Source organism: Catharus ustulatus, chromosome 8 (genome assembly GCF_009819885.2).
Source record: "Catharus ustulatus isolate bCatUst1 chromosome 8, bCatUst1.pri.v2, whole genome shotgun sequence".
Lineage (NCBI taxonomy): Eukaryota > Metazoa > Chordata > Aves > Passeriformes > Turdidae > Catharus > Catharus ustulatus.
The window spans coordinates 31,492,828-31,508,676 of record NC_046228.1 but is presented as its reverse complement, the minus strand read 5'-3'; the positions used below and the strand labels follow the sequence as shown (position 1 = coordinate 31,508,676).

Below are 15,849 nucleotides of genomic sequence, written 5' to 3'. Positions count from 1 at the left end.
AGCCCATGGGGAGAATTTGGGTTGTTTGCACCTCCAAAACCTGGGACTCAGCCCAGCTAGGGAGATCCTTGCCCCATGTTTCCTGGAAGCCTGACTGGGATTTTTTTTTTTTCCTTTTTTTTTTTTTTTTTTTTGTGGTCAGATTGGAGGATTTGGGAAAGCCCTGGAGGGGGATTCCACAGTGAGAGGGGGAACTCAGTTGGTCACTGGGCCATTTTATCCCTCTGTCCCACAGGATTCACCTTTCTGGGATATCTGAGGAAAATCCCCACAGCCCAATCTGGTCACAAAGGTTATAAAGACAGTTCACTAATATATACACTGATATATATAGAGCTTCCAAATGAAAGGTTTTAAACCCCCTAAGGAAAACAAAATAGCTGATGAATTTTATAAAACCACTCTGAGGAATAACCCAGCTCTCCTGCAGATCCAGGCTCACTTGGAGAAGGCTCCAAAGAAAAATGAGAGCCCCTTCAAAGTGCCTGAAAGGGCTCCAGGAGAGCTGGAGAGGGACTAAACCCCTGATTTTAAATTTTCTATGAAAACTTGGTTTAAATGAGTGAAAAGAGTCACTCTGGCCCTGACCTATAAATTGTGCATTTACATGAGGAGCAAAATAGCCTCAACTATTCCATGTTTTCCTACCAACCAATGACATAAATTTGAACACTCAGAATCATTTAGGTCGGAAAAGAAACAAAGAAGCCCAACCTTTGACTGAGATGCCCACCTTGTCAGCTCAGAATTCCTTTTAATTGCAAGTGGAGGAATTTAAGACACAGCTTTTCAAACAGACTGTGGACAAGACTCCAAAACCCCAAAACCTGACCAGTAGGAGGGGACTCCATTTCAAATGGTCTTCTAAGGATAAGCAATAGACAATTTATTACCTATCTGAAAAGAAAAACTCAAAACAACATAACCAAATAAAGTCATCTCAGCTGAAAAACAAAAAAAAAATTTAAAAAGTAGCATTAATTCCCAAATCAAAACACAATTTTTTTTTAAAATATCACTTCTAGCATGCTCCATATATTGGGATTGGCAGAATAAAATTCAGCAAAGAGTAGATGGAATTTGCCCTTGCTATTCCCCCCAAAATTATGAAAAATAACACAATGCTAATTAAAAATCAGAGGAAACTTCGCAGAAGATATTTTGGGGTTCTTGGGCAGTTAAGAGTCCTGAATAAACCAGAAAAAAAAAAATTTAAATTAAATAACCAAAAAATGTTTTTTGCACAGCTTCCAGGATGCTGGTTGTGCACAGGAACACACAAGATTCCCTTCATCCTTCTAAAAAAACACTTTGAGGAAGTCACAAATCATGGAGTGAACCTCTCCAAACCTTGCATAAGATTTCTAATCCTAAAACAATCCATGACTCACGACTTGTAGCCTCAGTAAGTGAAACTGCTGACATCAAAACCAGTGCCAGGGGTGAGCTGGCATGATAATTATGCACACTCACTTTCAGCTAGCCAAATGCCTCCCAAAAATAGAACCAGAGATATGAGGCCTAATTAGAAGTGTCTGAATTACCAGGATTCCTAATTTTTTTTAAAAAGGAACATTACTGATGACAACTCAGCAGAAGGTTTCCATTCCACTACCAGTCATCTAGTAAAATATTCAGAGCATTTGAAGTGAAATTAAGGACTGGCCCCACCAAAAAAAAAAAAATCTGTAAACTGCACTGAGAGGTTTTGGAGCACAATCCAGTGTGGCAGTGAACAATTGATCAGCATGCTAAAATGTGGCCATTTTACACATAACCACACCTGTGCAGCACTGCTTTACCTCCTTCACTACTGGAAAACAACTGAGAAAATGCAGAATTGTGTGTGAAACCAGTGCCCATCCAGAGATGCATCTGGGAGGTGGAACACACATCCAAATTAACTCCTCCAGCAAGAACCTCATCTTATGAGCAGCCTCCTGCACTAAAAACACTGAATTCATACAAAGCTGAATTTATTCTCCCTGATTTTCTCAGATTCCCAGGGCTCCTGTTTCCAGAGGTCCACATCCCTTCTTTTATTTCCTACATCCCTTCTTTTATTTCCTTCCTGACCTGGGCACTAATTAACACAGGTGGCATTTCCACTGCAGCATCTCAGGATAGCCCAGGCTCATCACCCTCCCAGGACACAAAAAGGCAAGAACAAAACCTCTCATTTGCTAAGGGGACTCATTAACAGCAGCCACTGTGCACAATCCAGCCCCTATTTGATTTAATGCTTCCTCAGAGATCCCTGCTCTCCCCAGCCTAAAATGCCACCACCTTTGGAAAAAAAAAAGTCCTCATCAAGTGCTAAAACTCATTCAAGGCACAGTATTTTTGCACCACCCTGAAATGAACATTTTTACAGAGCAAAATGAAGCATTTTTGGTACCAACTGTTCCCACAGAAAGGGAACACTCAATCCGATTTCCCCAAACGGAAAAAAAAAAAAAAAAAGAAAAAAAAAGGCAAGGAAAGACATTTTTAGATTGTACAAAAATACAAAGAACTGATATAACCCACAAGGAAGTGTGGCTTGTGTGCACCACTATTAATCTATCTTGACTGAACAATATATATATTTTTTTTTAAATTTCACTCTTCCGCCTCCCCTTTTTGTTTGCTGCTGAGGACAGATAAGTGCTCCTGGCAGTATCTTGGCACAGGCATTTCACTGAACAGTAGCTATTGTAATAGCAAAAAAAAAAAAAAATCTTAGTCCCTCAGGTTCTGAGAATTTCACTTTGGGCCCATTAGACTGAAAGGTCTCTAATTCCAGGTTCATGCTGGAAAAACAACTGTTTATGGAGCAACAATAAACCTTTCCTCTGTAGGGAGTGCCAACCCAGGCAAGGAGGGGGGTGAAAATTCTGATTAATTCCTGTAAGCTTCTGCCAGTCCTGTGCTGTGAAGGCAAACATCAGCCAAGGCAAAGAATCCCACTCCTGGATTCTTAAAGATCCCTTCCAACCCAAGCCATCTCGTGGTTCTGTGATTCTGCCAAAATATCAAAATAACCCTGGAGAGGAGGGTGTTGAACAACCCCCTGCACTGGGAACCCTGCAGGGATCAAGGGCAGAGGCTGAGATTAAGAAATGGATGGGGAGTTCTTGCCTTACCAAGGTGGAAAACAACAAAAAAATCCGACACATTAGGAGTTCTCACATGGAGAAACACAGAAGGGTAAATATTCCAAATTACGGTGTGCATATTTTGGGTTTAAAGGGATTTTTCAAACCAGTTCACAGCTGTGTCATCTTTTGTACCAGCTTTGTCAGGGCTACTAAATTACCTTATTTTTTTAATTTACTCTGAAGTGTCTTTTTAGGGAAGATTTCGAACTGTGCCAAGAAATAAAAGTGCTAAATCTTCTCAGACTGAAGGTATCTTAAATAACTGTGTCGCTGTGCCTTTGATCATTTCAGGGTTCAAGCCTGGCAGTGCTGCTGGCAGAAGCCATCCCCTCCATCACTGCAGATCCTGCACAGGGCACAGCCACACTCTGAGGATCACCAAGTAACATTTGGGGTGGGGGGTGAAATAAAAGGGAAGAAAAGCTTGTTAACAGTAATTACCTTTCTCTTCTGCAAAACCAATACATGCATCACCTTCCTCTTTGCTAAAACATTTTACTACACAGGCATCCTCTACTTTTTCTTTCCAACTGACTGAGATGCTGCCTGTGGAGACAGCTGTGACACAGGTGACATTCAAGTTTTGGAGGACACAGCCTCTAGACTTTAATTTAGCAACTTGATTTCCCCCCCCCACCTAGGAAAACAACTTTTTTTTTCTTGTCCCCACCTTCAGCTGGATTTATTTATCCCCTTACTATTCTCAGCAGCTCTGCAAAACTCATTTCCTTCATTCTTTTGGCTTTCTAGGATAAAGAGGCAATTGCACCCTCCAAACCTCATTATGGTGGAAGAACACAACTGAGGCTAAATCTTGGTTATGATAAAAGAGGCAGTGGAAATTTGGCAATAAACTGTGAGCAGGATGAGCTGCACAAACTGCCAGATCCAGCTCCCCTTTCTTTGCTACTGATCAAACTGTGACAGCACAGTTTTAAAAGTAAATTTAGATTTTTTTTTTTAATACACTTTTCCAGGATTCTTTTCCCCTCACCTCATCAGGGTTCTGAGAAGGCACTGCTGCATATTCATGTAAATATCCAGCACATACTGGCAAATCCTTCTGGGTTTTATCAGATGCTCACATTTTCCATTAATTTTAATAACCAGCCTTTTTTCTGCTGACTGCTTCTCACTTCTTCCTTCTAGTCCTGAATTCAGGGATTCCATATTTTATTTCCTCTTCTCCTTTATGTGGGGACTTTTTTCTTTTTATTTGCATGGATAGTTCCTGAATTTTATTGGAGGATTTTTTTTAATTTACCAAATTTCTCACAAGATAATTACCCAAACCCAGGAATTCATAGTTAGTCAGCGTTGCCTCCTACCAATTTCATCTCAAACAACTGAAGCCACTCAATTTAAAATGAATTTTTGAATAAAACAACACTCCAAATTGCAGCTAAACATGTGCCAAACCTTGCAGTGCACTTTTCTGGTGAAGGATGTGCTCTGTAAGATAAGGAAGAGGCTCAAAACACCTTCCCACAGGAACACAACCTTGATGCTTTTTATTGCAGTCCAAGCTAGCCCTGGTGTTTTGATTCAGAGAGCTTCAATCAGCTTAGCCCATCAGCAATAATTCTAATTAAACCCCACCAATAATGTTGATAGGGGAAAAAAATCCCTCTCCAAGTATAGATTTCCTAGAACTAAACACATGATGCTATAAAGCTGCAAGCAGCCTCTGTAACAAAAGAAGGTGAGGTGCCAGAAGTTTCCAAAAGCAATTGATAAAGCCCTCAAGACCCCATTAAAATCTCCTCTGGGAATAATTTGCAATCTGCTGCACTCCATGCAGACGTTGGATTAAAGCATCAAACCTTAATCTGGGGGTTTATTTCACCATGGGTTTCCCTCCCCGCTGCTCCCAGCCTGCAGGGAAGGGACAGGGATTTCAGTGACCACAGCAGCACACCAATTTCACATCAAGCCTGTGCTCCTGCTGTGAGCACCAGCCCAAAGTTTGGGCTCTGCAGCTTGGAGGTGACACCCAGGGCTCTTCCTTTTCCCCTCCTCTCACCCCCAGCCCTTTTCCCACACCCACACTCTCTTCTAATCTGCTCTAATTGCCACTAGGCAACACCCCCACCAATTTTCAGCAATATTCCCAAAGATCCAAATGGTATTTCCTCATGCTGGCTCCAGGCATTATTGTCCCATCCCTTGTCACACAGACCAGATCCTGTTATTACCCTGATCCTGCACCCCTGTGTCCCAGCTGCATCTCAAAGCAGCCCAACAAGGGAAGGAGGCACCTCAGAAACAACAATGTGCTATTACTCATCCCCTTGGGAGATGCTGTGCTTCTGGCCTCGTGAAAGCTGAGCCTTGTCTTCCACTTCCCCCTTTCCCAAGGCAGCTTTAGGTGAAGGAGACAGAACCTGCAGGCATGTGACAGCCAGCGTGATCCCTGCAACCACAGAACCACAAGAGCAGAGCTCAGAAAATACCATCCATGCCTGTTAAACACCACTGCAAGCCTGGCCTAAAAAAAAAAAAAACCAACAAAAAATACTAAAAAATCAACCAACCAACCAAAAAAAAAAAAACCACCCCACAATCCAACCCAAAAAAAAAAAAAAAAAAAAAAAAGAAAAAAAGAAAGAGAGGGAGAAATCAGTACAAGGGAGAACTTCAAAGTCAAAACTGGAACTAGAAACAGAGCGTATCAACTCTTCTCGAGCTGCCTATTGTTCTGGAGTGCGACTCAGCAGAACAAAGGCTTTTGTCTTCATGGAGAAACAGAGTCCATATTGCACAGGAAGTGGCAAAAATCCTCTGTCTGGAATGCTCCATTTGCTTCCATGGGGAATTTCCCTGACTTTAGAGAGGCTGCAAATCACCACCTTGCTCCACATGAGCTGAAGAGACCAGGGGAAGACTCTGGTTTTCCTGCACTCAGTGGAAGAAAAATAACTTTGCAGAAAAAATGCATGAGTGTGAGACAGCTGTAACTGAGAAAAATTCACTTTGGCACTTGCACTGAATAAAACTGGATTTATAAATTGAATACTCTGGGAAGCACACAGGTACATGACAAACCCTGTGCCTCCACCCTGACCCAACACTGAAACTGTCACCATACAAGTCTCAGGTTCAAGACCAACATCTATATTTGAAATACTTGTACTTCCCTTTTTGTACCAGCTCTGTCACATGCACAAATGTTAAAGGAGGCTGAAAGGGGAACATGAACAAACAGCCTTTAAACCATTGATTTTTTAAAAAAGAGATGTTTTAGCAGTGCCAAGAGTTGCAGCCCTTGGATGTGATCAGACCTGCAGCTTACCAGCATTCTGAAGTTAAACACCACGTGGCACAAAAAACAAGACAGCAATAACTTTATTCAGGGACAGATTTTTCTGTCCATGCACACACTGCAATATCTGCTGTTTGGACTAGTTTCTGTCACTCTTCCTCTCCAAGCATTCCCATGCCATCACCAGTGAATTTTCTGATGAGAAGACAGCATTATTCTACACCCAGAAATCACCTGCTACCAAGCAAATCAGCACACTCAAAAGGCTGTGGGGTTTTTTTTTTACCACATAAAAGTTAATTTTCTTTGGTTTAGTGAAGCCAAGTTTATCCTCAGTTTGATAGAATAAATCTCCACCTCCCTCCCTGCACTTTTCCTGTTTTTATTAAAATCCTGAGTGCAGCTTTCCTTGCAGAGTGGGTGAGTGGGAGTGTGGAGCACAAGTAAACCCTGTCTCTGTACGTCACGGTTGTGAAACACATTCTAAATAAAACCAGATGCTCTTAGAAGGAAAGCTTCAGCTCTCTCCCCTTTTGCTGCCTGCTCAGGTCGGCCCCAGTGCAGGACTGAGGGAATGCAAATACATTTATAGAAAGGTTTGATGAGGAACTGGTAAAAAACACTTTAATTTCTTTATTCATTCTGCAGGGTGAGTGTACAAGACCATTTTAAATTAAGGAAAATTCTATGATTTGGCTTCTTCTCTTGCACTCTCCCTTGAAACAGTTGTGAGATGCTTTAGTGTCTGATACTTCAATGATTTTCAGAGCAGATACCTCACGATGATGGGGAGGAAACAAACAAACAAATCACTAATCCACTCTTCTAGAAAAAAAATACATTTATTCTAGAGCTGGTTAGAAAGTTCTGTAGTTTGTCCTCACATCTACAACTTCAATGATGCCCTGTGCAGCTCCCAGCTATGAAACCCAACAAGCCATTCTGTTAATTCTTTGTGACATTTTGCAAAATACGCCTGTCCCATGCGTGGCAATGACTGAACCCATGTTCTTCTTTTTCATTCCTTTTTTTCTGCCAAAATACGTGCCTTGGTGACAGAGGGAGGCTGACACAGAAATGTGGGGAGCAAACACAAACCACCTCATTTCTCCCTCGTATCAGGACTTCTCTTGGTGACCAAGAACACGCCAGAGGGGAAGTGCCATAACTTTTCTCTCTGTGTAATATTTAATTTCCCATTCTGGGTTATGCAATGATCTCTCCCATGAGCAGTTTTCTTCCCTTGGCCTGCACTGGGTATTTGGGACACATGTAAGGTCCACTGTGTGTCACTTTTTTTTTTTTCTCCTATCCTTTCTCATCTCACCTGGTGTTCAGGTTGCTCTCAAGAAGAAGGGCAGACCCAAAAGCAGCAACACTTCCCCATGACACAGCTGTGTAATGATGGGAAAAGGAATACTGGGAAAGCAAGCCAGCAAGTCTGAAAGGTCAGGTTATTCACCAAACCTTGCTCAGGGTTTATCTGTGTGATCAGCACTGATAAGAGAGAATAAGCTTCCCCCCAAGCTGAAGCTGCACTGTTGTGCAAACCACAGCCCCACTACAGAGTTCTGACAGCTAAATGTTGTTAAATGTCTAAATTTCCATTAGTAATAGGGATTTTTGCTTGTTCCTCAAGCAGCTTCCTCTCCTGGTATTCAGATCTACCTAAGACATAATCACTAACAGAGGTGGCTGAAATAATGAAATCAAATTAAAGCTGTGTACATTTGTAATGCTCTGCCCACAATCAGTTTCATGTGGCTTCAACTGGATCACATGTTCTGGGTGTCTTGTCTGCTTTATTTCCTTTGTTTTATCACACATTCCTTCATTTTGAGTCCTGCCTCTCCTGTCACGACTCTCCAAAGGATTCAGACACGCAGCCAAGCATGCAGAGCACATGTTCTGGAAGCACAGATAAATTACACAAGCTGTACCTGATTGCAACTGGCCCCTCCTCTGCCATCATTTTGCCAACTTTCATCAATTAGACACACAATCAAGTGTACAACTTTAAAAACCTGCTTCTCCAATCTCCTTTTTTTAGCCCGCAAGAAGGGAAGCCGCGGCTAACAAATCCTAGTGCTCAAAATGTGACACAGTGGAGGGGGAAAATAAAAATATGATTCCTTGAAAGTTATTGACAGATCAGCTGCAACCTACCAGAGGCTGAAAAAAGATACCAGATGGAATAAAAAATCCTTGCTATTAGTACATCATACCAAATGCTGTACTGCAAAGCCAAACTCTGCCTTCCTCCTGCTGCAAGGAACTGCTTCTTGGAAAATTGCTTATGTCTTTATTGATGGTGACTATTGACAATAATAGCTAAATGTGACAAAGGGAAAAGAAAAAAACAAATACTGATGTCATCAAACACTGCTCAGACTTATCTATCTGCCTTGCAAATATCATTAAGATAAAAAACCACACAGGTACTCACTTAAAATTGAACTTTAAAGCTCCACATACTGCTGTTAATGCTGAGTACCTTGACATTTGACCTTACAGTAAAATACAAGAGATAACACACACACAAAGAAAGTGGGGAGACAGGATTTATGGCTGAAGGTAACATGACAGAAAAGAACAAATACTTATTTAATACCAATTTAAAATATGCCAAATAAGAAAGTCTCTCATTGCCTACAAACACACACAGATCAGCAGCACAGTCCCACTGCCAGAAGATTTATGCAGGCTTAAAAAATACAAAGCCAAACTCTTTAAAATCAGTATTGATGTAAACCCCAGATCAGGTCATCAAACCACCTGAAAATCCCACTTAGACTGGTTCCAAAACTACCACAGGTTTTGGAGCACTTGTTAGACATGAAAGCCAAACAAGCCTCAAACTGCTCACAAGGAACTGTCAGACTCCTTCCCTGTGGGATCACTGAGCCATTTTACCACCTCATGAGGGTTTAAAAAATTTAAAAAAAAAAGAACTGATGTGTTACATTCATTTTCTAAATACCTGCTGGTGTTTCAGTGCCTGAAGCAGCAAACAGGGTGTCGTGACTGTCACCAACAGGCAGCGGAGAGCTGGGAAAAATCACATGGAATTCTCAACCAAGGGGCAAAAACTTGGAGGAGTGGAGTTTAAAAAGCCTGCCACAATGATGGCCTCTCCCAGCATTTTAAGCAGCACACAAATTGAGACTGGGATGCCCTCCTGGAAGCATTCTGACAGCACCAGAGAAGTGTAATTTATTAGTTCACCTCTTTCTGAGTGTGCAGATGCTAAGGGGGCCAGGATCCTGCAGCAGGAGGCAAACAGACTGACACTGACATCTAAAGGTATTATTTTCTGGCTGATGCCTTACAAAATGTCTGCAAAGGGCCAGCACCTTGTAAAAAGCTAACAAGACAGAATAAATGTCAGTATTTAATTCCTACAATGAGTGTCCAAGGCCAGGCTGGACAGGCTTGGAGAAACCTGGGATAGTGGAGGGAGTCCCTGCCCTTGGCAGGGGGTGGAATGAGATAAGATTCAAGGTCACTCCCAAACCATTCTGTGACTGTCTGCACATAAACCCCAATTTTGAGGCAAATTCCCTTGTTTCAGTTAGAATTACGTGGCATTTTCTTCCAACTAGAAAGCTAAGCTTTTGCTAAATTCTGTCTTAGGGAAAATGATGCATCTTTTCCATGGAGTTGGGCACATATCCTAGCTGTAGTTCAGCCACTTGAAAACAAGTGGTGATTTCAAAGTTAGCCTCTTTTCCTGCTTTTCAGTTGGTTGTGAGCATAATTTCCATCAGAAAATGTGAATGCTGGTTTTGCAACATGGCTTAAATCAGAATATATTCTGAGAAAAGATTTCTTATCAGTACTCCCAAACACGCCTCCCACTGTGCCAGAGAAAAATGGACATGGAAACAAAAAGCAAATCTCTTCTTTTGTGCTTTACTACCCCAAACAGCACCTTGCTGTTCTGCAGTCACTTAACAGCCTGTGAGACACTTAAACCACTCGCTGCCTGCACACAGTTCACTGGATGAAATTTATTTTCCTGATTTTCCATCCTCCCTGAAGCATAAATCCAATGGGAAGAGAGCAGTAAATCCTGCTTTATGGAGAGGTGTGCACTCACCCTCTGTGCCTTTGCAGAGTAGCACCACTCAGCCACATCTTGGCAGAGCTGCATTTTTAAAAGATGACTTTGGGAATAGAATTGGAGGCTACTGGTGCACCAGGACTGGCTCTGGAAAGCCTGATCTGCATGTCCCTTGTTCTGTTGAATAAATCAAGTGAAGAGATAGCTTTAATCCATTTCTCTAAGGCAGGAGGTTCTTTACACTGAAAATAATTTGTGGCAGCAGAGTCCACTGCCACAACAGGAGGTGCTTCATCAGCTAAGTTAATAAAGGTGAGCAATCACACCTTCATTTCTCACCCAGCCTATCCCTATCTTTTGTTTTCCTAAATTACACCAGCCTTTCAGCAGAGTTTATCAGGGCTCTCTCTTTCTTTAAAGAATAGCTACAGTGCTTTGAGTATTTCTGGCAAGGTGGGTAGAGGAAGGAATTAAAACCCTAAGGAAGAGCAAGGCAGTCAGCAGTAAACTCAGATAAATCCAAAACCATCTCTAACACCTCACCTGATGGCTCAGGAAAAGGAACACAACTTGACTTCCACAAAAGGTGTCTGAGGGTAAATTATTCCTACTTTAATCCAGAGCATACCAACATTCTTGGAAATGATGAAGGCAAGTGTGGAAAGCTGATGGCAGGCAAAATTTAAGTTTCACTCAATGGAGCCAAAACCTCATTAGGTTTAAAATTAGTATTTTTTTCCTCCCTGCTCTAATCCAGATGTGGACCACAAAAATAACTGAAAAGTTCACAGACGTGTCCGTGGGAGGTAAAGATAATCTTTGTAAAGAATGGTCTCAATTACAGTGGTGGGAGGGGACAGCAACTATTAAAAAATCCTCTAGAAATCCACAAAACCCCATCCAGTCCAGAGGCACTGCCTAAGCTATGAGAATACATCTAAAAAACATTGTCCAGTGAAGGCTTTTCTCTGCCTGCTTGATTGCAGCACTAAAAAATAAATAAATCCCAAAGCAAGCAATTAAATGTAAAGACTGCTTGCAAACCTGCACCAGACTTTTCAAGGGTTTTCAGCTCTATAAAAGCCACAGTTTGAGTGGCAGATTTCACATCAAAAAGAAGGCTGTAAAGTCCAAATCAGCCTGTGGTCACCTTTGCACATTTCTCTCTGTCAAGTATGCCCAGAAGGTTGGGTAACAGAAAAGAAGGGAGAGCCTTTCCAAACACATTTTTAAAAAAAGGAAAAAAAAACAACAAAACAAAACAAAAAAAAATATTCAAAGGGAGAGGTGACACATAACATTATCACTGTTTTCCAAAACCAACCATCAAAACCATTTTAGATTCAGGATCTGAAAATTCAAGGCTAGTAAAAAAAATGCCCTAACTGGACTTCCTGAAGAATAAGATCTTATAGCACATCCCAGGTTCCTACAACACAGAAACCACCAGCTCACTAAACACATGTCCCACAAGACACAAATAAAGAAGTTTCAGAATTGCTCAGTTTGGTCTCATTTTTTGGCAAGGAGATTTTTTTCTCCCCCTCCTTTTAGGCTCATGGCAAAAAGCAGCTTTGGAAAATGTTCCCCATCTGAACACAACCCCTGGAGAGAACCAAAGACTGGGAAAAACTGAGAGGTATCTGTGTTTATTGTTGGGATAAACAAACTTCAGAGCATTTATTTGTTCTGTTCCAAGTATGTCCTGTGCTCAAATACCATCACCTTTATTATCTAGAAAAAGAAACCCACTTTGTGCACACAGGCTCACGTTCAGCTAATCCAAAATGTCTGTGTTCCCAATCTCTATTTTGGGTACTGGAATGACACAAAAGGAGCATTAGATAAAGCTCTGTGACCAAGTGCCCGGGTGTTGAAGGACTCTACCAAACCAGCCCAGGCTGCAATGGCAGGGAGAGCAGCACATCCAGATCCAAGGAATTACACACAGCCACGTCAGGCAGACTCAAAAGTGTCAGCACACAAAGGCAGCGCTGCCTTACACGTCAGAAATAACTTTTTTTTTTTTTTCAAACCAGCTCAGTTAAACCAGCACAATCTGCTGCCAGTTTAATGTGCAGGTGCTCTGAAATCCCTTCTGGGACTGCACAGGAAACCTAAGCTTAGGGCTCAAACCACAGAACCACGAGCACTCAGAGGGCTCAGCCAGCCCCTGAGCTGCTCCCCTGTCCTTGCTGCAAGAGCACAATGTGCCAGCAAGTCTGTGGGCCACATGGTGAACTGAGGATCATACCACTGAGCCTGCTAAAAATAACTCCCCCACCCTTTTTTGGGGGAGAAAGGGCGGGGGGACCGTGTGCCTGTGGTCCCACAAGCAGTTGCACTGCTGCAGCTGGAGCTGGGGCAGCACCAGGAGCAGGGACTGCTGCAGGAAATGCTTTATGCCACGTCCCCAGGCATTAGAAGGTGATGCTGTGACAGAACAGGACTCACCCTCTCTGCAGGGTCACTTAAAGATCTGGCATCCCAGTCTGGCCAAAGGATGGGCTGCCCTAGAGTGGGAACCAAGCCTGAAGACAAGGAGCTGCATATTTTGCTCATCCAGCAAATTGCATCTGGATTTCTTCCTTCTGTTTCACCCCGAGATCTGTCAAATAAAGAGTTTCAGCTGACAACACCAAAATGCAAAGTAGCCCCTCATCTAATACAGACTGGATTTCACTCTGCTCTCCAGCCCTCTGGTGCTCACTCAGGTGGGGTTTAATCCCCACACTTCCCAGATGGAGAGGGTCACTGGCACCAGTGTGTCTGACAGGCTCCCAACGTGCTCAATAACCGCAGAACAAGCCCATTATAAGCACTGTAGATACTAAAAAAAAACTCCAAACACCTAAAAACAGACTAAGTCAAACACATTGAAGAATACACACGGCCTACATTGATTTTTTATTTTTATTCCTGATGTGCAACACCAGCTCTGGCAGCCTTTATTTTCAGAAGGGTTCCCTCGGAGAGGCCATACCTGAGCTGCAGCAGGCAGTGAGCACAGAGGAGCTCTGCAGGTTCTGGTGGCAGCTGCTCCTCCTCAGACACTACCCAGATGTGCAGTCCCACCTTCTCCTTCCTGCCTCCCTCAGGCCTGTCAGACCATCCCAACAGCAAATCCAAACCCTCAACCAGAAGAAAAACCTCCCTTGGAGATGATGTGAGGGATGGAGCAGCTCTGCTGGGATTGCTCAGCCTGGAGAGGAGAAGTTTCTGGGGTGACCAAACTGAGGCCTTCCAGTGCCTGGAGGAGCCAACAATAAAAAGATGGGGAGTCTTTAAGGGCCTAGAATGCCAGGACAAAGAGGAATGGCTTCAAACTGGGAGAAAGTAGGGATAGATGGGATATTGGGAAGGAATTGTTCCCTGGGAGGGTGGGCAGGCCCTGGCACAGGGTGCCCAGAGAAGCTGTGGCTGCCCCTGGATCCCTGGCAGTGTCCAAGGCCAGGTTGGATGGGGATTGGAGCAGCCTGGGATGGTGGAAAGTGTCCCTGACATGGCAGGGGTGGGACTGGAGGAGCTTTGAGGTTCCTTCCAACCCAAACCATTCCATGATAACACAGCCACCCCCTCTGGCATGCCCATGCCAGGGGTCACCCCCAATTTACCAGAGATCCTCCCACTGCCACAGCCCCAGGGTGCTCTCCTGCCAGATGAGTGCCAGGTTTTAAAAGGATCACAACCAAGAACTCCTCGTCTTGCCAGAAAGCCCAAATATTTCCACCCTGTGGCCTCAGCTCCCTGATAAGCAAGGAACAAATCAGTGTACATGTTTACACTGGACATTTCAGATCTGTTAGGTAATGAGAGCTCCAAGCTGGATAAGCCCTGCTTAGATTGCTTGGAACTGGAACCACAGAATTCCGAATTTATCGTCGTGCTGTCCAAAAATAAACACATTCACTCAGCGAGGACTTGTGACTCGTGAAAAATTATCAGAGTTGTGCTTTCCTAACTCCCATTATAAAGCCTTCCCACGCAAATACAGCCCTATTTCACTTGTATCTTCTCATCAGCTTGTATTATTTAAAACATGTGGGACATTCACACAGATGGAAAAAAAAAAAATAGGTCAGGCTCGAAACAAAAGCCAAGCCATCCTGTTTTATTAGCAGCTTAAACATGCAGAACTGTAATTTGAAATTCCAAGGAAAGCAACATAATGAAAACATTCTGAACACACAAATAAAAAATAAAAAAAACCCACTGCAAATCGCTGCAACCTCAAATTGCCATGTTGCCAAATGCCTTTAATTAAAAAACAGAACTGATAAGAAGGCTTCTCCAACTCATCTGAACATGCAGAGAAAGAACTACATTGCTCAGTGTTCATATGGAATCTGGGATATAAATCTAGGATTTTTCTAACATCAGCAGCCTGTATCACAGTCCAGCACCTTTGAAATACTGTTGGACAATGAACATTTGCAAAATCTTCTCCTTTCATTTGCAAAGATCCTACTACTAAGTAAATTTATTCCTTTCCCTGAACTGACATTACAAACCACAGAACCATTTATTCATTTCCCTTTTATCTTCTGCACAACCCCAATTTTTTTTTGCCAGAATATGTAAAGCCTAAATCAGTGCAGTAAATTTAATTTAGTTATTCAAGCTGAATGTCCCAAACATCATTTGATTGCTGCCACCTATTGTTGTTCCAAACATGTTGCAAGGAGTTAACCCTTTATCCAGCAGCTACTGGAAGTCATGCTGGAAGTATTTCTGGCTCTGCTGCTGCTAAATATGCAATTATTTGGGTGTGATAATTGTAGAAAGAACAAATAAAGGTTGAAAATTAAGGTGAATTATTTATTATTTTATATATATATATACACACTGTTTATTGCATTATTTGTTTTATATCTGTTTTTAAAAATTGGGTGTGTTTACACACTAACTTCTCCATTAATCTAAACTTTGGCTTTTCTCTCACTGGAGAAGTAAATCTGGAACATTCATTTCTCACACAGCCCATATAAAATGGTAATTTCAGGTTGCCAAAGGCCACTTAATTCTGTCTCCTCCTAAATGCACACAGCCTCACAATGACATCATGTTCATGCTCATCTGAGGTCAAAGGACACAAAAACTATCCAGTCTAGTTTAGTCTGCAGAGTTTAAATATTAAAACAGCAACTCTGCCATTCAATGTGAAATTTGAGAGTTTATCTCAAAATATTAATTTTCCAAAAATCGTGTAAATAAGAGAAAATTGTTTTCAAACAAAATGTGGGGGGCAGAAGACCTCCCCTCTCAAACAGGAAAATGGTGAAATCCTGGAGGGGTAAATTCTCACTTCTGGCTAGTCACTTGAACTCTCCAACTCAGGCTCTTTTACACACAAATGTCAAAGGCTAATTCCAACACTCACTAAG

General features: G+C 42.3%; 1 protein-coding gene across 1 annotated transcript in view; it reads right to left on the bottom strand.

Moving 5' to 3' along the window:
* Positions 1-15,849, bottom strand: part of RNLS (renalase, FAD dependent amine oxidase) — a 49,820-nt gene that overhangs the window by 30,345 nt on the left and 3,626 nt on the right. The gene's annotated exons all lie outside the window — the stretch shown is intronic.